At 38.6% G+C, this 24,401-nt stretch overlaps 2 long non-coding RNA genes across 2 annotated transcripts; both read left to right on the forward strand.

Moving 5' to 3' along the window:
• The first annotated feature begins 1,668 nt into the window (after positions 1–1,668).
• LOC107663249 (uncharacterized) lies at positions 1,669–23,775 on the forward strand. Its single transcript, XR_001631310.1, has 3 exons — positions 1,669–1,737; positions 13,489–13,498; positions 23,765–23,775. It is a non-coding gene; the product is annotated as an uncharacterized LOC107663249 (long non-coding RNA).
• LOC107663246 (uncharacterized) lies at positions 1,780–2,536 on the forward strand. Its single transcript, XR_001631307.1, has 3 exons — positions 1,780–1,881; positions 2,000–2,053; positions 2,143–2,536. It is a non-coding gene; the product is annotated as an uncharacterized LOC107663246 (long non-coding RNA).
• Positions 23,776–24,401: the final 626 nt, after the last annotated feature.

Raw genomic sequence — 24,401 nt, forward strand, 5'->3', positions numbered from 1 at the left:
TACTTATAAGCCTACAATTTAATTTTCACCATTTTATGTGCAATTGTAAATAAATTTGTCAATTTATTTATACTTACCAAAGGAGTGAATCACCAAATTTATTGAAGTGCCCTTGTTAAAAAATAAACATGTATAATTTTGAAGTATTTTGGAGAATACAGATAGTGATTATACATTAAACTCTATATATTAATACTGATATCAATTCAGCTATTTTTTCACAAAACGAAATATTTGCAATGCCTTGAAAACTGGTCAAATTTTTTAATATATATATTTTTTTACATTCATTTACAGACAATGAAAAGTTAATTTTGAACTTGAAATATTTTTTATTAACAACCTAACCTATTGTCCTATATGTGCCTTCACAAACAAGAAACATTCTATTTCTGAACACTAAAAACAACATTTATCAAAAACGGAAAAGTAATCCAAAACCTATACAAACACGACGGACTTCACTTGAAACAAGAAGGAAAACACAAACTGTTTTCATACTTTCAGCATTTCCTCAGACATTTTTGCCAGTTTTCATCACGTGCAAGACGTACTTAAACATCTCACATGAAAGTCTTTTAACACAAACTTGACTTTGTTCAATACATTTGTGAAGCAATAAAAAAAATTACTTAACAAAACCTCACATCTTCCTGAATGTCATTTGTACATACACAAAAACTACACAGTGTGATGAGTGCATAACACAAAACTATATTTGGCCTCTACCATTGTTTAAATGATTATGTTGTGTTGGTCATGGTTAAGTTTGCATTCTTTTGTGAATATTGTAGTTTGGAGGTTGTTTGTATAAAGTGATAGTTACCTTGTGTTTGATAGAGGCTGAATATAATAATGATATTCAGAGACTAGTTTGTAGTGAAAGGAGAATAGATGGGAAGACAGCATAATGTCTCGTTTTAGAATTGGACACGCTGCACTTAACCACCCTGTTGAAAAAAACAGCATATGTAAATCGGTTTCTATTAAAGTTCAAATAAAGTACCAGTTTGTGAAAGCCTGCAAGCTTAATGAGTCACTTCTTTATAATATTGACACATTTAGAAATTATTTTAACGATTTAATTTGAAGCCACTCATAGTTTTAAACCCACCATCAATGCGATGCATTATTTTTTTAGCGTGGAAAAGACTTTTATTTTGGTCTGACGACGCGACATCATAAGGCTGCGTCGCGCTCCTGCATCTGCGATTCGGCTGAAAAAAGTTTTGTTATTTTAATTGTAGTCTTCTCTCCAAAGCTAAGTGGGTGACTCAAAATGTTCTTTTTGATTCGGATTTGCACCGTGAACAGTGGACCTTCTTTCACTTTCTGATTCTATATCTTTGAAATGACAAAAGTTGCAAACTTGTAGTTTTTGTTCTCTCCCACAAACACAACACAATAGTTACACCTTCTCGAATCCTTCACTGCAGGTGCACAAATCAAGAAACTCGTACGCTCACATGTTTTGCTACAATTGTTGCAGTGAATATGGTGCAAAACACATTCACACACCTGCATCAAAAATGTAAAGTCACGGACGAATTTTGTATTTTGTTTTATTTTTATATTATGTTAATTATTCTCATCTTAAACAGGAAAAACTCCTGGTAAAGCAACTGGGATCCACGTGACACACTATTATAAAGATGGCATTTATTAAAGAGGAGAGTGAAGACATGAAGATTGAAGAAGCATTCAGAGTCAAACAAGAATATACTGAGGAACCAACAGGTTAGATTTTTATTTCCAAAGAAAATTATTTTCAAATAATGAGGAGTTTTCCAATGAATCATAGAATAAAAGTGGAGAGTGAGGACGTGAAGATTGAAGAAGCATTCAGAGTGAAAAAAGAAGATACTGAGGAACAAACAGATGGTTAGTGCGCATTAAAAAGCTACAATAACAATACTGAATATACTTTAGAGCACCAGAAACCGTTTACAAACTAAATATTAGTGTACTAACATATTAACATGCCTTCATGTCACTTTAGATAAAATCTCAATAAGAACTACAATCAACAAAAGAACATTCATCGTACCAAAAGGTAAACAACTAATACATGTCAATAAACATGCAATGCACCCATAATTCATTCTGAACACAGTAAAAACTAGTATTTGTGGTCTCCTCCAGGTCTTCAGGTCTGCTTCCTCACAGACTCGGCGTGTTGGGATATTGAGCACTACTTTCCAAACGCACAATGCTGGGTTCATCCAGACACGACTCTTGTGAGATCCGTTCAACAACACGTGAAACACTTTGAGAAACTGCACAACTACACAATAGTGATTCTCCACATGGGAACAAACGACATCACAAGCAGAGCGTCTGCATCGACTGTCGTCCAGAGAATGAAAACTCTCATATCAAGAATCTCACAAGTTAATTCACACATCCTGTATTTCGCAATCAGCGCTATTTTACCACAAGTGAAAGACGACTCTACAGTCAAAACTACAACCAAACAATGCAACAGCTTGCTTCAACACTGGTCTTCACAAACAAGAAACATTCTATTTCTGAACACTAAAAAGGCATTTCTCAAAAATGGAAAAGTAATTCAAAACCTATATAAACACGACGGACTTCACCTGAACCAAGAAGGAAAACACAAACTTTTCTCATACTTTCAGCGTTTCCTCTGGCATTTTTGCCAGTTTGCATCACATGCAAGACGTACTTAAACATCTCACATCAGTGTCTTTTAACACAAACATGACTTTGTTCAATACATTTGTGAAGCAATATGCCTCCTCATAGAAATATTTGACCGCGTGGTATAAAAAAAAAATGTAATTCCGTAAATTTCAGTTTCAGCAGAAAGGAGTGACGACATTGCTTAGGGTTGGGTATTACATATCCTACATCTGTTGTGATTACTGTATAAATATCTGCATTGCACGAACATGACAGTAAAATTATTAAAGAATTAAAGAAATAAAAGGAATGTACTTAATAAAGGATAGTGCACCCAAAAATGAAAATTCTGTTATCATTTACTCATCCTCTGCTTGTTCCAAACATATATTGAGTTTCTTTCTTCTGTTGAACACAAAAGAAGATATTTTGAAGAATGTTGGTAAACAAACAGTTGCTGGTCCTTACTGACCATATTTTTTATGGTCACACACAAAACATATTTTTTTGAGATGTTAACATATATGAACAGGTTGCACATCAGTGAAAACAACAATAGCACTCATTATGTCTATTATTAAGGGAAAAGTGGTTATTTTTAAAAACATTTTTGGAGCAATTTCGTTCTTCCGGTTCAAAAAGAAAAGTTGAACCAACGTCACAAAAAGTGACGTATATGCGTTAATTTGCAGTGGTGATTGGCTGCCGTGGCTGGAGAGTACGCGTCTACGTCATCCATTTTCGGAGCTTTTCTCAGTATTATTCATGAGAATGGTTATCTTACAGCGGAGAATTCAAATCTGATGAACGAGCTTTCGCGCTGTCAGTTCATTTCTATAAACATAACTGTAACAATATTTAATATGACAACACATGGAGCGTGCATGAGAGAGCTGTTTCTGCGCTGAATGCCACGACGAGTTTTCACCCAAAAATGAAAATTAGGCTGTGTTTTACTCAACCTCGAGGCATCCTAGGTGTATATGACTTTCTTCTTTCAGATGAATCCAATCGGAGTTATATTAAAAATTGTCCTGGCTATTCCAAGTGTTATCATTGCGGTGGGTGTTTCGGTTCAACAGTCCTAAACATGTCAAATAAAGCGTACGCATCCATAATAAAACGTGCCTCACACAATAGCAACGCAACATCCACAATTGATGATGGTGTTTAGGCTTGTTCGGGATACATCGGCGCCGGGTGATACCGAGGCGCCACTGCATCCTGAACAAGCCTAAACACCATCAACAATGGTGGCCGTTGTGTTGCTATTGATGTTCATGGCTTTAAGAACCTACATTGGCATCCAAACACAGCGAATCCAACGTTTTTGTGTTTAGCTGTTATTTTAAATATGGCGGTCAAAAGTATTTGTTGGTCACGGCAACCCCACCCCAGCCCCTGACACAAGCGGTTCTCTAGCCCAGCAATGTTTTGGTGCTTACGAACCACTTTTCCTGGTTCGGAGCTGGTGCTTTGTGTGTCGAAAGACAAAGAACTGATTTGAAACTAGCTCTGGCTCTGAACCAGCACTCAAAATGCTTTGGTGGAAAAGGGGTATAAGTGCTTCTGTTTCCTCAATGACAAACCCCACCATGGGATTGTGATGGTAAGTGATGTCTTCTTGGATCTGCAAGGCATCTTCATTATCCAGATCTTGTATTGTAAAAACTAAAGATACAAATAATTTAATTTCATTTAAATTACTGACTTAGATTAATTTATTCCTTTATTTATTATGAACATGATGTTTAATAGGATTATAAAAATGTTGACTTTATAAAGTTTAAAAATGCAATTTAGGGTACAAATATTGTCCCTTAAAAAGGGGACATAACACAGTTTTACCCAATCTCATGTTGATGTTGAGTACCTATAAGTATAGCATCGTTCATAGCTCCAAAGATTCTTTAGTTTTATCATATTTATAAAAGAAATATACAGCTTTCCGATTCTCTCCGAAAACAGCCGAGCTCCTGGAGGCGCGCCGTGAGTGGAGCTAAAGAGTGATGAGCACTTGCCCGATTGCCAACAAAACACAGACATTTGATGCCGTTTCACTTACCGTCTGCAGTTCTGAATCATGACCGGGATCTTTTATAGCTGGGACCGCTCCATCCTTCAGTATCAAACGATGTGCAAATCCAGCGCCAAACTGAGCCTTGTTTATAAAAACGTTCGTCAACAAACACATTTGTGAAACTCCGTTGCTGCCCCGGGAAAAACAAACTGCATCCACTTTTCACGAACGCTGGGTCCTTTGGTAAACTGAACAAGGTTATTTTTCTCTTACAGCCAAAAACACACTTCTTTGGAGACATTCTTCTCGAGTGAGTCCCGTTAATGCAGCCGAATAAAGCGCGTTGATGGGTGCGCTCTTGCCAGTGTTGCCAGATAGAGTTGATGGTTTCCAGACCAAAAACTGTCCAAAACCTGCCCAAACGTGCACAAAACCGCCCAAAATATTTGATTAATATTTGTTTCAATTTGATCAATATTTAGCCTAGTTATTTTAACTGCCACACGTAATGTACTATACTGTAGCTAGCGACAAAAACAAGCAGTAACAGAACCACAACATAACCCATTCACATCTATGCCCCCCCCACACACAATGCACTTTTACAGAATAAATTTAAATTGTAAGATAATACCCAATTCGTTCATAACAAATTTAACAATGTGTATTTAAATGATATTATTTATTATTTTAATTATTATTATTAATATTTCACTCCTGATAAATGTGCGTGAGTGAGAGGGAGAAAGACAGACAGGATTTAGCGAGAGATCTTAGGCCTACCTTTAAATGCCGAACAGGAACAGGCTGTTGGTTGTAACTTGACAGGATGCTGAAGAACACAGATGAACATCTGAATGCAACTTTTTTGAACTATATACAGTCTGGCTGAGCTGTCTAGTACATAGATGAGTCAAACTTCCCCACCAGCTGCTGGGGAGGATGGAATGTAGCCGATGTCCATCCATTCTGTGCGAGCCCTGAGCGCACATCCATTAAACTTGAAAGGAGCGGCAATCCCATTCTATTTCTGGTGTCATCTTTAAGCAGTGAGACTTGCGAAAATGCTCTTTCAACGGGAGCGTTGGATATGGGGGGGTAAGGATTTTAATTGCACCAAGTGCTAAATCCTGAAAGCAGTGGTTTCCTCCAGCATCTTGAAAAGATTCTACCTCCAACCAAAATGCATCTATAGTTAAGTGAGGTGAGAACCCTGCTGAGGCAACATTTCTCCACTGAGTCTCAAGTAAATCTGGTGAGCCTGAAAAGAACTCCTTAGGCAACTCACGAAACGGTGACTTGTTTGACAGAACAGAAACGGGACATAGGAGTTCCAGCTTCCACAGCAGCTCCATGGATGCAGGCAAACGCATTTGATACTGGGTCAGGAGTTCTTTTAAGAGGTCTATACAGCGTGTTAAGACCACCTGCTTTTTCTCCGGTGACAGGGTGCTTGCCTCCAACTTCTGATTGAATGTGGTCCCCAGGTCAGCATCTTTAGGTGAGAGGTATATACTAGAGTATTTTAGATCTAAGTCTCTGAGTTGTTGTTCATTATTCATTCGGAAAACGCTCGGCTTAATTATACGTCTCAGTGTTGACATGTACAGCCGGTTGAGGACCTGGAAAACTGCAAGTCTATCACTGGTCTCTAACTGAAATCATTTGTTGACAGCCTTTATTTCCAGCAGTAAAGGACGAAGAAAATGCAGGTAAAGGCTGTTGGTCTTGTCCTTGTACATTTCACTCAGAAGCCGTGCTGCTTAGCAGTGTTCAGAGCTTGCTGCCACACTGAAATGTAAAGCAAGTGCATGTTCTTGATCGAGAATTCTGTCAATGCAATCTGCTGTCACTAACCAGCGGGTGGAACTTGGAGAAAGCATTTTCAAAGGACAACCTCCGTTGTTAACAGTCTCATAAAGAGTTCAGTAGTCATTTTGGTGCTTAGATGAATGCGCAAACCAGCTATAAGTCTCCCTGATCATGTATTCAATATTTCTAGGGAGCTGCTGCATTGCCTTTTGAGCTACAATGTCCAGAGAATGGCATACACATTTGATTAACTGTAAATTAGGCTGTGTCTGCTTAAGCAGCGTATACACTGAATGTTGTCTCCCCACCATGACGCTTGCTCCATCTGTTGCTACGCCAACCATATTTGCTATGTCCAGTGCATTGGCTTGCAGAAAAGCCAATGATGGCATCCACAATCCTATTAGCGTCAGCATCCAAAAGTTCGACCAGTCCCAAGTAAGTGCTCACAAACCGATTGTGTTTCTTTGAACGATATTTTATGCATATGCAAAGTAACTTGTTTACAGAAATGTCGGTTGTTTTTCGTTCAAGTAAAGGGAGTTAGAAGAGTTACCAATGTCCTGTCGAAGTTCATCTCTAAAATATGGCGCCAGAACTGACTTAATGACAGCCGAACATTTGGTTCTGTGCATCTGGAACGCTCCGGTCTCATCCTTTAGTATGTCCGATAATTCATCCATGGTATTAACTGATGTGTGGCAAGCAACGTATGTTGCTATGCGGAGTTCACGTCGCTTCTGGTCGTCAAAAATAGTACTTAAGTTAGCTTTACTCACTGTAAACGGCTTAACTGTGGGCAGGCACCGCATCTTGTGCTTCTTAGTTTCGGCATGGTCTGACATGGACTTCAGGTTCGAATCACTCTCCCACTCCTTTCTGTAACTTTTTTTATGTTTTGCCCACTTCGGCATCTTGATTCCTTATATTTCCCACTGAATGCTGGCTGCAGCTGCTATCACTCGTGATTGGCTAAGCGCGGGCTCGTGAGTCGTCGCCAACGTCAACACAAACACGAGTGGGCGTGTTTAGTTACATCACGATGACTAATTGAATGGCGTATGTGCACACTTGGGTTTTGTTAAATAATTAGCCTATAAAATGCACATTTTTTCAAAACCGCCAAACTGATCTCAAACCCGCCCAAATTTTGTCCACCCTACCAAGCCAATTTGTACCCGCACAATCAAATTCAAAACCGCCCAATCTGGCAAAACTGGCTCTTGCTCTCGCTCTGGTCGTTGTTTGTGTGTGGGCGCGCTCTTCCGGGAGAAATGCCCATATAAGGAGTTCCACCCTTCATTACGTCACGAAGAGCCAAGCTCGAAAAAAACTCTCCGAAAACCAACCGGAAGGAGTATATTGACACAGAAATACTCTGTGTCAAAAATACATTCTACATTCATACCATTTTTTGAAACTTTGGCCATGTTTAGCATGAGAATCCAACTCTTTAACAGTGTAAATAACTCAAAATGCATGAAATAGCATTAGACCCCCCCTTTAATGGAAAAGGTGTTCCTGCAGTCCAAGTGGAAAAGAGGGGGTATACAGAAGGATGTATGCCACTGTAAAAAGTTTGGGAACCACTGCTGTGCTATACATTATGCACAAAAAAGGATTTAAATATACAGCCGTGGCCAAAAATGTTGAGAATGACACAAATATTAATTTTTACAAAGTCTGCTGCCTCAGTTTTTATGATGGCAATTTGTATATTGCAATTTGCAGGATGTTGCTGTAAGATTGCCCCTAAATAAACCATTTATCGAAACATGAACTTCAAGGAGAGAGGTTCAATTGCTGTGAAGAAGGCTTCAGGGTGCTCAAGAAAGTCCAGCAAGCACCAGGATCATCTCCTAAAGTTGATTCAGCTGCAGGATCAGGTCATCACCAGTGCAGAGCTTGCTCAGGAATGGTAGCAGGCAGGTGAGAGTGCATCTGCACGCACAGTGAGGCGAAGACTTTTGGAGGATGGCCTGGTGTCAAAAAGGGCAGCAATGAAGCCACTTCTCTCCAGGAAAAACATCAGGGACAGACTGATATTCTGCAAAAGGTACAGGGATTGGACTGCTGAGGACTGGGGTTAAGTCATTTTCCCTGATGAATCCCCTTTCCGATTGTTTGGGGCATCTGGAAAATAGCTTGTCCGGAGAAGAAAAGGTGAGCACTACCATCAGTCCTGTGTCATGCCAACAGTAAAGCATCCCGACCTTTTCCAGCATGATGGAGCACCTTGCCATTAAAAGTGATAATTAAGTGGCTTAGGGAACAAAACAACAAAATTTTGGGTCCATGGCCAGGAAACTCCCCAGACTTTAATCCCATTGAGAACTTGTGGTCAAAAACCCACAAATTCTGACAAACTCAAAGCATTGATTATGCAAGAATGGGCTGCCATCAATCAGGATGTGGCCCAGAAGTTGATTGACAGCATGCCAGGGCGAATGGCAGAGGTCTTTGTAACGGCCAAACCTATGTTTTTGCATGCATCACATTATAGTGCGGTGTGCCCTTTAAGAGACTGATCACTTAACTTATAACACACGCTATGTGGTGATGACGTAGAAGGACTACGTGACTGTGTAATGAGAACCACTATGGATGATAAGTTCGCTCTGCCTTCTTGTTATTATTTTGTCTTGACGTTTATTTGTAACACTAAGAAAGAGTTAATCTCTCATGTATGAGAGGAGCGCCTTGCCGTTTACCAGCCATTAAATGTGTGGGACACCAACTCTTCGTTTTCCATCTCTTTCATTTCGTGGATTTATTAACGAGTTATCCGAGTCAAAGCGTTACAACTGGTGCCCGAACAACTGAAGCTGGATCCGTCATCTATGTGGAATCTACGTCGATGAAACCCTAAAACTATGGGAGTTGGGGAGCTGTGAGAGTGTTCAATCGGCATCGTGGAAGCTGGTGAGATTAGCTTGCTAACGCTGGGTGCCATGTGTGCGGGGAACGCCTGTATTTCTGCTTGAGTGGATGACGCAACGTTTTTTTTTATATGACGAGGACATCGGATTAATTTGAAATATTTAGACTTTGTGCTTCACGGGACATTTTGACATCGATCACAAGCTGATGGTGACGTTTTTTTTGAATGAGATAATTTGATTTTGGAAGTATTAGTTTGCTTTTTGAGGGAGTGATCTAATTGCAAATTTTTCCTGGCCTGTTTCCCAAGCGTAGACTGACATTTTGTTTATAACCTTCCTGGGATATTTCAGCATGGATTTTTGTGTGTGTGTGTGTGTGTGCATTGAACTTGACTGCAGAAGCGAACTGCAAAGATTTTTCTTTTCAAAGCCGATTCGGGGTTCATTTTTGTGCATTGGAACTGAGTTTTGAACATTTTGAGGAAACAATTCACCTGTTGGAACAGTTTTTCTTCATCGTGAACTGAATTTATTTATGCTGGACTGAAGAGTAGTTTCTAACTCTGGACATATTTGCATGGTCGAGTAACTTAAAAAACAATTCATTTAATTTAAAGCAACATTCTCTTGCTCTGGGTCTTTTGAGGTAAAAACACAAAGCTCACATAAAAGAGACAGTGGAAAAGTGTGTGGTTTTACTACTATTACTAACTCAAAGGGACTGTTGATGTGATATGGTTGAATTTTGTTAAAGATTTTATTGATGGTGTGTGCATTTTAATAGCAGGTTGTATTTTTCTGGGTTACATTTAGAATTTTTACAATTGCTATATTGCTGTTTATGTAAATGCGCATTTACTGTGATGGCTTCTCACCCAGACCTTAACACCGACTTGACCTACACATTACCAGATTCTGTCCCCAGACAGAGACAAAAGTTACCAAAGCGAGTGAGCCTGGAGACTCAAGTGGAACTCCTACAAGCTGAAGTATCTGTGTTGCAACAGTGCCTCAACGACTCTCTCCAGTTGCAGCAGAGTATATTAAAACGTTTTGGTCCTCCTGATTTCGACACATCTGCAGCGCCACATGCGCCGCTACCTCCTATGGCCAGCTCTACACCACACAGCCGTATTCCTCTAGGCCAAGTGCCATTACAAGGTATGACCACTAATAATGTTTCCCATAGAAACGTGACTTTTTCACCACAGCCCAATTCTTCTGATGTGAGTAATACTAGCAGAATCCTTGCATCTGTACTGTACCAGTCAAGGCTTGAACCACCTGTGTTTGCGGGAGACGGACACGTTAGCCCTGAGGATTGGCTACAATCGGTCAATGTTTACAGAACCTCCCTTGATTTAACTGATGCTAGGAGTTGGAAAGCAGTTTGTTATTTATGGAAGTCCTATCTTCCGCACTTCGAGAAAAGGTTGAGGAAGCATGTCTGAGTAATGCTGAGAAGGAACAGTTGTCAGAGCTACTTTAAAGTTTTTCTGACCTCTTTGATGGTCACCTGGGTCGCACATCACTAACTGAGCACTCCATAGACACGGGGAATGCCAAGCCAATCCACCTTCCCCCTTATCGAACCGCCCCAGCTAAAAAGCATTTGATTGAGGATCAAATAGGAAAAATGTTGAACGACGGCATCATTGAACCTGCAACAGGCCCTTGGGCCACCCCCGTTGTGATTGTTCAGAAACCTTGTGGTGAACCACTATTTTGTGTGGACTATCGTGGGTTGAATCAGCTTACCGTGAAGGACTCTTACCCATTACCAAGAGTCGATGAGTCCCTTGACTTCCTTTCCAGAGGGAAATTTTTGACCACAATCGACCTTGCTCGGGGATACTGGCAGGTCTCCATGGCAGAAGACTCGAAATCTAAGACTGCTTTTGTTTCACATTGTGGACTATTTCAGTTCCGTGTGCTTCCATTTGGTCTGTGCAATGCACCAGCAACCTTTCAAAGACTAATGAATAGTGTCCTAGCTGGTCTTATTTATAGGTGCTGTGCAGTCTACTTGGACGACATTGTTGTGGCTTCGCCCACTTTCAAGCAACATCTCGATGACCTCAGGGAAGTCCTTTCATGGCTCAAGTCTGCCGGATTGACCATTAAACTGGTCAAATGCCAGTTTTGTCGCAGTGAGCTCACCTTTTTGGGGTACCGTGTCTGTCCAAGTGGCGTCCTGCCGAACCAGGACAAAGTGAAGGCTGTTATGGACTTTAAAACTCCTGTCAATGTGAAGCAAGTGAGGCAGTTTTTGGGCCTATCAGTCTATTACTGTCGGTTCATACAGGACTACGCCCGCCACGCTGAACCATTGTTCGCGCTCACTAAAAATGATGCTCCTTTTGTATGGGACAGTGCCTGCCAAGATGCCATGGACCTTCTAAGACAAAAATTAACTTCGGCACCTGTGCTAAGCTTTCCTGACTTCTCTCTACCTTTTTTTGTTCATGCCGATGTCTGTGACGCGGGACTAGGAGCTGTGCTGATGCAGAGAGATCTGCATGGCAGAGAGGTTGCTGTGGCATATGCTAGTCGGGCCCTGCATAAATCGGAGAAACCTTATTCCACACCCGAGAAAGAGTTCGCCCACTTTCAAGCAACATCTCGATTACCTCAGGGAAGTCCTTTCACGGCTCAAGTCTGCCGGGTTGACCATTAAACTGGTCAAATGCCAGTTTTGTCACAGAGAGCTCACCTTCTTGGGGTACCGTGTCTGTCCACGTGGCGTCCTGCCGGACCAGGACAAAGTGAAGGCTGGTATGGACTTTAAAACTCCTGTCAATGTGAAGCAAGTGAGGCAGTTTTTGGGCCTATCAGTCTATTACTGTCGGTTCATACAGGACTACGCCCGCCACGCTGAACCATTGTTCGCGCTCACTAAAAATGATGCTCCTTTTGTATGGGACAGTGCCTGCCAAGATGCCATGGACCTTCTAAGACAAAAATTAACTTCGGCACCTGTGCTAAGTTTTCCTGACTTCTCTCTAACTTTTTTTGTTCATGCCGATGCCTGTGACGCGGGACTAGGAGCTGCGCTGATGCAGAGAGATCTGCATGGCAGAGAGGTTGCTGTGGCATATGCTAGTCGGGCCCTGCATAAATCGAAGAAACCTTATTCCACACCCGAAAAAGAGTGTCTGGCCGTCATTTGGGCCCTTGAGCACTTTAGGCCTTACATTGAGGGTCTCCATGTCACAATCTTAACTGACCACAGTGGACTCAAGTGGTTGATGTCCCGTCCCAACCCCACTGGCCGCCTTGCTCGTTGGTCTCTCCGCCTTCAGGACTTCGATTTCGATGTTGTCCACAAGCCTGGATCTCGAAACAAAGTGCCTGATGCGCTGTCGAGGAATCCTCTAGCAGATGATGTGTCACCAATGGACCTCCTTCCTGACTACGCTGTGATTGGTGGTCTGGATCTCCGTACGCTATCTTCAGTAACTCTTACGGATCGATCTCATGTCAGACAACTACAACTTGAAGATCCAATCTCAGGTGATCTCCTCCGTAAAATGGAGGCAGAGCTCCAACAGGGTAGTGACGGGGATGATTGCTCTCAATATTCCATTCATGATGGCCTGTTGTACTTTAACGATCCCAAACCTGCTTGTGGCATCCACCCTTTGAAATGTTTAAAGCTGTATGCTCCTACGTCTCTCAAAGGTACCTTGTTGAGGTATTACCATGATCACCCAACTAACCAAGACCTTGGCCCGACTGAAACTCGGGTTTTCTGGCCTAAAATGGCATCTGAGGTGAAGAAAAATGTAACCTCTTGCACAGTTTGCCAACTAACAAAACCAAGTCAGAGAAAACCTGCCGGTCTAATGGTCCCAATTCGGCCCCAAAAACCTTGGGAGTACATTGGGGTATCCCTTATCCCGAGAGCTTAAGATTGACACTGCAAGAGGCACATAACCATGCAAGGGCAGCCCTGGAAACCAGTCACAACAAACGGAAGCAGCACTATGGTATGCTAGATGGCGCAGTACAATAGATTTAACTCAATATGACATAATGACATCATCACATGGCACAGCTGATGTACATTACCATGCCAATCCCTCCGAGAGTTGTCATGACAGAACTGCATTTATGGATGGATCAAAGACCAATGACAGTGTATCAGCAGCAGCAATGATAGGAGATCAACAATATGGTATTCAAATTCTGGACCAAAGCTGTATCTTCACAGCTGAGGCTCGAGCATTACTCCTGATTCTGGAAAATTTGAGAAAGGTCAAGAATGAAACTTTTTTTATTGCTTGTGACTCAAGGTCTTGTCTTCAAGCTCTTAAATCCATAAAGACTGACCACCCCATAATTGTTGATATTTGAATTAAATTAGATCTTTTAAAGAAGGAAAATGTTAATATTGTCTTTTTTCCAAGTCACATTGGGCTGACTGGTAATGCGAAAGTGGACAAGGCTGCCAGGGAAGCGCTTGACCTGAAAATAACTGATTGTGAAATACTACCTTCTGACATTAGACCAGGAATGGGCAACTGGCAGCCCGCGGGCTGCATACGTCTTTTAGTAGCGCCCGTTGGATCGTATTATACTCGATTGATCAATTTTAAAACATTTGAAAAGTAAGTCATGGAAAAGATTGCTTACTGTTAATGATGTTAATACTATCTCCAACCAGGAGAGGTCACTAGTTTCCAGCCGCTTGCCGTGTTAATTACAGCATAGTAGAATGTGCATTCCAAGGTTATTATAGTTTTGAATTTTTAAATTCCTTTTATTTTAATATCGTTTTCAAATTTGTTATAAAATTCAGTTTAGTTTTTATTAGTTTCATTCATATTTTTGTTAGTTTTAGTTTAGTTTTTATTTTGTAAACACTTTTTTTTCGTTTTTATATAGTTTAGTTTCAGTTTTAATTAAAGTTCAGCAGAATTAACAGATCACTTCCAGAGCGCAGGCCAAAGAAAGACGTAGGCATAATTTAACCTTAATGAGGCAAACATATAGCGACACAAAATTAATTCATGCTGAGATTAATTAGATAGTAAAAGTATACAAATACGCGCCAAAGAAAGCAGTCAAGCCTTTTTTTTTAGTTAAATGAAAGTTGCACTTAATGTCATATCCAATGATGTGTGTTGAGATATTTAGTATGAAAATAAATGTAGCCTGATTTGGTTATATGTCTTTTCTTATTTAACCATAATCATGATACTGTAACTGTGGTGTCTTGCTCAATTTTCTGTGAACAGCCGTGCAAACTGTGGTGTCTTGCTCACTTTTCCGTGAACAGCCGTGCATCATCAAAACTGGGACTAATGAAATTCAATAATAACAGCAACCGCATTTAACAGTAAAGGCTTGTATTTGAATGTTTTTTTCATTTATGAAGAATTATAAGCATGTGTATGATGTGATTTAGCCAATGCAAATTTGTTCAAGTAGCCTACCTGGTAGAGTGATCACAAGATGCTATAGGCAAAAGTTTTGTGTTATTTACAGAAAGGATGCGCGTTCTCATCTTTTTTTTCTGTTAATTATCATGTTGCGCTGCATGTCTGTTTTTCTTCAAAGCACCAACTTAGAATGACTAATGTTGGTTTGATTGCTTGTGTTACATGATAAAATAAATAATCTTGCTTACCTGATGTAATAGATTTAATGCGAGTGCGGTTCGGGTCCCGGTGATCCACAGCACTAAGTTGATGTATTTCCTCAGCGACCAGCACGGATCAGCTCTAGGCATGACGAAGCGGATATCGTCCTTTTTTGGAAGACCAAACAAAGTAGTTTCGCTTTCACAACGAAGCACACAGTGTCTTCACGACATGGCGGAGCGGCAACAACAATACTACAGCGAGAATAAAAGTTACGCCTTCTTTCTTTGCGTGAACATTTGGGCGGCGTTATGCAAATCTTCCCACATAGTGAGGTAGATATGTGGGGGCGTGTTCGAACGAGCCGTTTTAGGTAGGTGTGGCTGACTCTTAACTTTTATAAAGAATATCTCTTTGGATTTGAGACTTTAGTCTTTGCAAATTTACAGATCTTCTTTATGCACCAAGAGCTTGTAACACTCCAAAGAGAGAGGAAAAAATGAAATTGCATCATATGACCCCTTTAAGTACTGCTGGTGCACGTTTACCAAACAGGATCCGTGCAGGCTTTAAACTGCTTTGCCTCTCTCCATCAGATAACCCCATGTGCGTGATGCACAATTACAGATAGGCTAAAATTTCCCTAAACCTCCACACAGCTCGTATATTTTTTCGCCAAGGGGTGAGAACATAATGATTACGAACACGATTATTTCTTTTTAATAATTATGATTTTATTTCAGTTAGTTTTTCAATAACTGTTGTTAGTTTAGTTTCGTTTTAGTTTTTCAATTATTTTGATGTTTTTATTTTATTTCAGTTACAAAATTGTTTTTTCACCAATTTTTTAGTCTTAGTTTTAGTTTTCATTTACGAAAATAACCTTGGTGCATTCTAATGTCAACATTCACTAACACTAGCAAAAATTAAAGAAAAATTGACAATGAAAATTGTATTTTCCAGTCAAGATGTTAAACATGGGGATACCCGTATGTTTGAATTGTTTGGAAACGTAATCTCGAATGAAAGATTTTAATTTAAATCGCCATTACACCACTGTTCACAAAGAACTATGGCCAATTGGTGGCAGAGAATCAATTTGCCTTTTCAATTAGTTCATCTGCTGTTTTTGTTCAGACCACTACAAAAATCTACCCATATTTTTCACAGCAAATATGTAATTGTAAATGTGAACCAGTGGATTGACAAGAAGCTAATGCATTATAAAAATCTAAACAATTAAGACGCTAAGCTATATTTACATGTTATTTAATTCATAAAATTATTGATTGATAATTTTTTTAATCTAATAATTTGTAATTTTGACTAAATGTTTTTTTTTTTGTTGTACATTTTTAAAGTCTGAAATGTGAAGTTTGTCATTTTATAAAAACTTTTTTTTTTATTTTAGTCATACAGTTTAATGTTACCATAGACCAGGGGTGTCAGACTCAATTCCTAGAGGGCCGCAGCCCTGCAGAGTTTAGCTCCAACCCTAATTAAACACACCTGATCCAGCTAATCAGGTCCTTTAGACCAGTGGTGCTCAACCCTGTTCCTGGAGATCTACCTACTAGCTCAGTTCCAACCCTGCTTTAGCACACCTGCCTGTAATTATCAAGTGCCCCTGAAGATCTTAATTAGCTGGTTAAGCCGCGTTTGATCAGGGTTCGAGCTGAACTTTGCAGGAAGGTAGATCTCCAGGAACAGAGTTGGGCACCACTGCTTTAGGCCCTGTCCACACGAACGCGGTTATTTTTAGGCCCTTCATCCACACGCAAACGCAGCACCAGTTCACTGAAACCGAACATTTTTGAAAACGCCTGCCAGAGTGAAGATTTTCAAAAACTCCGGTTGCAGTGTTATCGTGTAGACAGCGAAACCGGCATTTTTGGCTTGTGACGTCGGCGCCTGTGCTGTTATCTCCACCTACTGGAGACTTTTTCAGGCTTCTGATTGGCCAACATGGCTTTACGGTTGAGATTATATCGCCACCTGTTGGTTTGGCATGCTCTTGACAGTGCTTCATAGCATGCGTTTGCGTTTTCATGTGGATGGAGATTTTTTTTTAAACGGAAGAAGGAAAAACTCAGTTTATAAAAATACCCATGTACATGTGGACATGGCCTTAGACTTATTTGAAAACTACATGGTATGTGTGTTGGAACTAAACTCTGCAGGGCTGCGGCCCTCCAGGAACTTAGTTTGACACCCCTGCCATAGACATTTCTTTACTATGCTAATATGGTAGCTATTATTTTATTTGTGCAGGTCTTAAAAAGTCTTAAATTTGGTTTTAAAGGGGTCATATGATGCGATTTCAAGTTTTCCTTTCTCTTTGGAGTGTTACAAACTGATTGTGCATAGATAAGATCTGCAGATACCCTCTTATATTATGGTACCATTTGGAATAACAATTGTTGGAATAAGCAGTTTTTAACTGTCCTCTTAGGCTGTGTTGAGAATGTTCTGTAGACTCCTAATCAAAACTAGGACCTCTGTACATTTGTTTGTTAGAAATTTACAGACAATGCAATTGAGATGTTTACATTTGCTTGTTGGGATAACCCTGCTTGTCAACTGACAACAAAGTTTCCCATTTGAATTAGCATAACTGCACGTTTTATTGTTAATACAATCTTTAAAAACAAATTGCATTAATTATACTTTGATTTCCGTCAATAAAAAAAGAAATTGAGTAAGATGGTGTAAAAGGTGTGTGGATGTGGATTAGTAGTATGGCCCCTTGGTATAAAAAAGAAAATGTGCTGGCCCTCGTCACTATCAAAGTTGCCCATCCCGCCTTAGACCATTAATTAAATTTTACATCAATGACAAAAGGCAGAAGGAATGATATGAATGTAAAAATAATAAATTATATGAAATAAATCCATAAATGTCTTCCATAACTTCAAATCAAGACATGGCCGATACACTAGGAATCAGTCAATATGCTTTGGAGAATCGATCGATCAGTTAATATTGTAGTGTTACCTTGGGAAACAGGGAGGTCGGTGACAAAGCTAATGGCAATGTGGGACGAGGGATGGGGAGTGGATGTCCCACTGAACTGGAGCTAGGATCAAGGAAGTGGGGATGATGGGTTTCAGAATGTGGTTCTAGACACTGGAATCATACAGGCTGATTTAACCTTTTGTTGAATGCAAGTATTTGAGATTAGGATGTTGTGTCTACACAAGGAATTGGTGTCTTGGCCCCTCTAGCCAGTGCTGCCATTATTGAAAGACTGCCTTCATTGCCAACAGTTCTCAGTTCCCATGTCATAATTTTGTTTGCGTGGAGAAAGTTTAAGGGAGTAAAAGGCACAGGGATATAGTTTAGGAGGTGTACCATTGTGTTGGGAAAACATGGCCCTGATTCTTGTGCTGGAGGCATCTACTTTAACAATGAACTGAAATACATAACCCTGTACTCGATGCAGGGGAGGAGTCCACCATCCTTCTTGACCACAAAGAAGAACCCAGCCACTGCTGGTGAAGTGGAAGGTCAAATGAAGCCTTTTGACAGCTCCTCCTCAATGTGTAAAAAGCACAGTCGCTGCAATGGTGAGGGGAAAGTTAAGAGGCCTTGGACTTACTAAAAGCTTTGACGAGGTCAGAGTATTCAGTTGGGAGGTTGGAAACGGCGGCTGAGTTGACAGTAACACCAGCAACCCCGAACAGAATGGGTGAAACTAGTTCAATGCAACTGGAGACCCTTACCAAAAAGAAGTATACTTCAAGTTTATTAAGTATACTTAAAATATACTTGAACTTTACTTATGTAGTAAATATACAAATATCAGTGTACTAGTAGTAGGGCTGCACTCTACTAAGGATTTTTGTGGTCGACTAGTAGTCGTTCATTTGAAACATTAGTCGACTAATCGCACGTTTATTAATAAACCATTTAAATCATTATAATGAGTAATTGCCTACATAGCCTAATAAGCGCTGAAGCGCATGCGTAAAGCTTGCTACAGCGCACCGGCAGAAGTAATGATTGTGAATTTGTCAGGCAAAACAGTAAGGAGACTGCATTAACATTTTCATAATTTGATAAACTAGTGCTTTCTTTGTTTTCGGTTTAAGAGATGAAGTCGGAGACACTCATCTCCACAGTAGTGGATGCGCCTGTATGCATGTTTCATATGAATTACATAATCTGAGAATATTTGTTTTCCATTTGAATTTCCATGGTTCATTTGAAAGTAGACATTTCACTCTCTATAGATATATGTTTAATGTCTGTAAGGCAAAGATATACACAGAGTTTCGCGCTCAAGTTCACAGAGCGAGACTGCAGAAAGCGCATCCTGTTTGTGTTTGCTTTCATTCTTTTACAAAAGTGCAATGTTTTGTTGTTATTGTGAGTGCACACAAATAAATGTAGAGTCTTTACAGATTTGAAAGATGTATTACTCTTATCTGTAAGACCAAACATGACGGAGTATTTTAAGAGCAAGTGACCGCATCTGTTCTGCAGTGAGCGCTACTGTTCAGCTTCCACACTCCGCATAGACACTTGAATAGCGCACATTTTTCTAGGTTAACATTAGATTGAGCAGCCATGTAAAGTTGCTGCTACTTACATATTTCAGATGATACGCCATATTCGAGGCCGATGAATGATAGGCGAGCGTTTGGATGTCCTGCCCGATGTACTGTATTACCATAGGCTAGCCGTTAATGATCTGTCCGTCACAGACTGCCTGTGGATTTAAAAAAAATAAAAATTTCTGCGTCTAATAAAATTTTGATCGACCAAGCCTCTTCTACGGTGGCCGAGAGAGCTCAACACACTGCAACTTCAGAAAACACATGCAAATAGAATAAGCACCAGCAAATTAAAGGGGTCATATGACGTTCCTAAAAAGAACATTATGTTGTGTATTTGGTGTAATGCAATGTGTTTATGCAGTTTAATGATCAAAAAACACATTATTGTTTAACTACTTTACATTGGAAACATGAAAAAAAGCAAAAATTTCAGCAACATGTTTTTGCAGCAGTGTATGATTGTATTATAGTTTACAACCAGACAGCAGACAATTCACAACCAGACAACATGGAGAATGTTGAAAGGGTAAGTTAAGACATGGATCATCACACCAGTATACAACAAAATATGTCTACAGAAACGTTTATATAGGTTTATTTCATTTGTTGCTCACAGCACAAACAAATAAAGAAACGCACCGCAAATACTCACAACACAAAGAAACGTGCTGCAAATGCTCACAACACAAACAAATAAAGAAACGCGCTGCAAATTTTATTTATTTATTTACTTGTTTAACCAGGAAGGTCCCATTGAGATACAATATCTCTTCTACCAGGGAGTCCTGGTCAAGATAGGCAGCAAAGGACAAAGTTACAAAGAAATACACATCACCACACAATGAACAAACATAAAACACAATTTTCTAAAAACAATACAAATCCTAGTCAGTTATTAAAACATGTACACTGTTCTATGTAAACAGACTTTAAAATATTTTTAAACATAGCGAGAGATGGTACAGATTCCATATGTAATGTACCTTGAAGCTCATTCCATACATACGGAGCAGACTTACAAAAAGCAGAACGACCTATCTCTGTATGAAAAATCGGCATCTTAAGTAAGAGTTTTTCTGTTGATCTGGTATTATAAATATTTGTGCAATATGTCAACAAACTAGATATATGCTGTGGTAATTTACCCACTAAAGCTTTTAAAATAAAAATTAACATATGTTTTTTTCTCCTTAAGCGCAATTAGGTCCATTTTGTCATTTCATATAAATTACAGTGATGTGTGCGGACACTTGTACCAGTAACAATTCGTAAAGCTGCATGATAAACTACATCCAATTTTTTCAAAACATTCAGAGGTGCATGCATATAAATTATATCACCATAGTCCAATACTGATAGAAGAGTACTTTCTTCTAAACGTTTTCGAGCAACAAAGGAGAAACATTTTTTAAACGAAAATAAAAACCTAACGTTGGTCTCAATTTCTTTAAAAGACTATCGATATATGAGAACTATAAGTCAGTTTATCATCGAGCCAGATGCCAAGATATTTGTAAGATGCAACCCTTTTAATCTGTGTACCATTTAAAGTTTGAATCATAAAATCATTTAATGATAATCTGGACCATGTAAAAATCATGTATTTATTTTTTTTTAGCATTTAACACTAATTTTAAGTTACCAAGAGAAGTCTTCTGTAGCATTCTGTAGAGTCCATTGCCACTTTTAAAGATGGAGCCATAGTGTAGATGATAGTATTATCTGCATAAAAGTGTACATTTGCTGGCTCAACTCCTTTACCAAGTTCATTTATATAGATAGAGAATACAATTGGCCCCAAAATTGATCCTTGAGGAACACCTGGCTTCACTATTAAAGGAGCAGAAACATAATTATCTATGGACACACATTGAGTCCTTCCAGTCAAATAATCAGAGAACCACTTCAACACTATATCACTAAAACCTACACATTTAAGCCTTTGCAACAAAAGATCATGATTCACAGAATCAAATGCTTTCGATAAATCAATAAAAAGTGCAGCACATTATTTTTTATCATCCAATGCAGTTATTATATCATTAGTGACTGACATTGCAGCAGTTATAGTACTATGTCCTTGTCTAAAACCTGATTGAGTTTGACATAAAATATTATTAGCTGACAAATAGTACTTTAACTGTTCATTTACCATAGATTCAAACACTTTAGCTGTAACAGACAATCTTGAAATAGGCCGATAATTATCCAATACAGTGGAATCTCCACCCTTCAGTAATGGCCAAATAATTGCTGACTTCCAAGAACTTGGTATCATACCACTGTTTAAACTTAAATTAAAAATTGAAGCAATTGGTCTCGCTATTAAGTCTGCAGATATTTTTAAAAAGTAAGGCTCTGTTTGATCAGGGCCAGCAGACTTTTTACAATCAAGACTTATCAAGGCTTTATGAACCGGGGAAATAGGTATAAAATTAAAAACATTTCTTATAGAACTTGAAGGGATGGCCATATTATCTTTACCATCTGCATCTACAGAGAAACCAGATGAAGTTATTGAACTTATATTAGTAAAATGCGTATTAAAAGCTTCTGCTATATTATATTTATCCTTAATTTCTTCATTATTTACCTTTAGTAAATCGGGAGCTGCTGGGACCAACATAGACCCAGTTGATGATTTTATCAGCTTCCAAAATTTACTAGGATCATTAACATTTTTATTTATCATACTAAGATAATAGTCACTTTTTTTTTTTAATAATTTTAGTGCATTTATTCCTTAGTGCCCTATATTGTTCCCAATCACTAGCGTTATTAGTTCTTTGCTCACAACACAAACAAATAAAGAAACGCGCTGCAAATACTCACAACACAACCAAATACAGAAACGAAAGTACACAGACCTCAACGGGAGGACCCCAACAATGCCAAAATTACCCCAACAAAACGATGTGTTAATTATGTTTTTTTTTTTGTTTTTTTTTATTAGTTGTACAAATACCATGGTTAAACTATGGTTAGTGTAGTAAATCCAGCCAACAAAACGATGTGTTAATTGTTTATTTTTTTTATTTTTTTTATTGGTTACCATTTGTATAACCATAGTTGTACAAATACCATGGTTAAACTATGGTTAGTGTAGTAAATCCATGGTTAATTTGTGGTTACCATGATTGAACTATAGTAAACATTTTTTTATTTATTTTTTTACATAATAAATGTATTTATTAATTTTAATAGTAAAACCATATGGTTAATTTTTGTAAGATAAGTTGTAAAGTAAGTTAGCCAGCTTACATGCTTTCACAGTTACAGTAATTGTGTATTTCGTCAGCTTTTTTAGGCTAATAATTTCAATAAAAAAAAGAAGAAGCAAAGGAATCGTATGATCAGGATGTTAAAATGAACAAAAATCTCACCTTTCAGAGCAACCATTGATAAATATGTCCCAGCCATGTTTGTCACTTTGCGGTTCCCTTAAACATTTCCGATGTGATCTGTGCCTATTTGCAGCGCGTTTCTTTATTTGGTTGTGTTGTGAGTATTTGCAGCGTGTTTCTGTTTTTGCAGCGCTTTTCTTTATTTGTTTGTGTTGTGCATATTTGCAGCGCGTTTCTGTTTTTGCAGCACGTTTCTTTATTTGGTTGTGTTGTGAGCATTTGCAGCACGTGTGTTGTCAAATTGATGAAGATGTTTTCTTAATTTGTAGGTGTTTTTTCTATTTGCATGCGTTTTTTCATTTGCAGCGCGTTGAGCTCTCTGGCCACCGTACTCTTCTGATCAACTAACGATTAGTCGACTATTAGAGGGCAGCCCTAACTAGTAGTATACATGTAAGTGTACTATTTCAATACTCTTTGGGACTAAATTGGCCCACTTTCTAGTATATAAAAGTACACTTGTAAGTATGCTTCAAGTATAACAGTAGTAAATTTTGAGTACACAACTAGTTTTAGTTTGTACTGCAACTATACTAAATATGAACTTACTGATACTTTACTAATTAAATACTTGTAGCATTTTTAGTACACTTTGAAGTATAGTCTCAGTAAACTACTAGTTTAGTAGTTTTATACTGCAAGTATACTCGTAAGTTCTTTAAGTGAACTTTGCATCCCTATTTATTAATTTGTATATATTTTGTTATATGAAAATTTGAACATACAAAACATCAAAAAGAAGAACAGGGAATCTGCTTGAAAACAATAAAATTTTATTCTAGCTTCGTGCATTCTTTTTTATAAACACTTGAATGTGGGTAAGTTTCATAAAAATAAAAACATTTTAAACAAAAAGCTAAAAAAAGACTATGAATTGGATTCAGAATGATAATCAAAACGTAGATAAAGTCGATCAACACCCCAAAGCTTGACAGTGGTAAGTTTCATACAAATAAAAACATTTTACACAAAAAGCTAAAAAAAGACTATGAATTGGATTCAGAATGATAATCAAAACATAGATGGAGTTGATCAACACCCCAAAGCATGACAATCGTTATTACCTCTTCATGGGTCAACATTTTATTCCATAACGTTACACAGTTTTGGTGCTGTTTTATGTCTGATGATCATGTTAGATTACGTGTGGAAGCAACTGTTTTTCGGTTTCTTCTTTGCTCGTGTTTTGGAAGTTCTGAACAGAAGATGTGTAACAATGAAAACATTCTCGGAGTACAAGTATAGCTCAAATATATTTAGACAAAATATCAGATATACTCAAATATAAGTATAAGTCAAGTATACTTAAGTGTCATTTTATTGATCATATTTCTAAAAAGTACATAAAAAGTAAACTGAAAATATACTTTCCTATTTTTTAGTTTAAAAGTATACTAACTACTAAAGTACTAACTTTACTAATACTAACACTGTTTTTTCGTAAGGGGAAGCATGTTGAGTCCCAGTGTGAAATCTGTTTTTCTTTTGTTAAG

Source organism: Sinocyclocheilus anshuiensis, unplaced genomic scaffold (assembly GCF_001515605.1).
Source record: "Sinocyclocheilus anshuiensis isolate Anshui unplaced genomic scaffold, SAMN03320099.WGS_v1.1 scaffold2257, whole genome shotgun sequence".
Taxonomy (NCBI): domain Eukaryota; kingdom Metazoa; phylum Chordata; class Actinopteri; order Cypriniformes; family Cyprinidae; genus Sinocyclocheilus; species Sinocyclocheilus anshuiensis.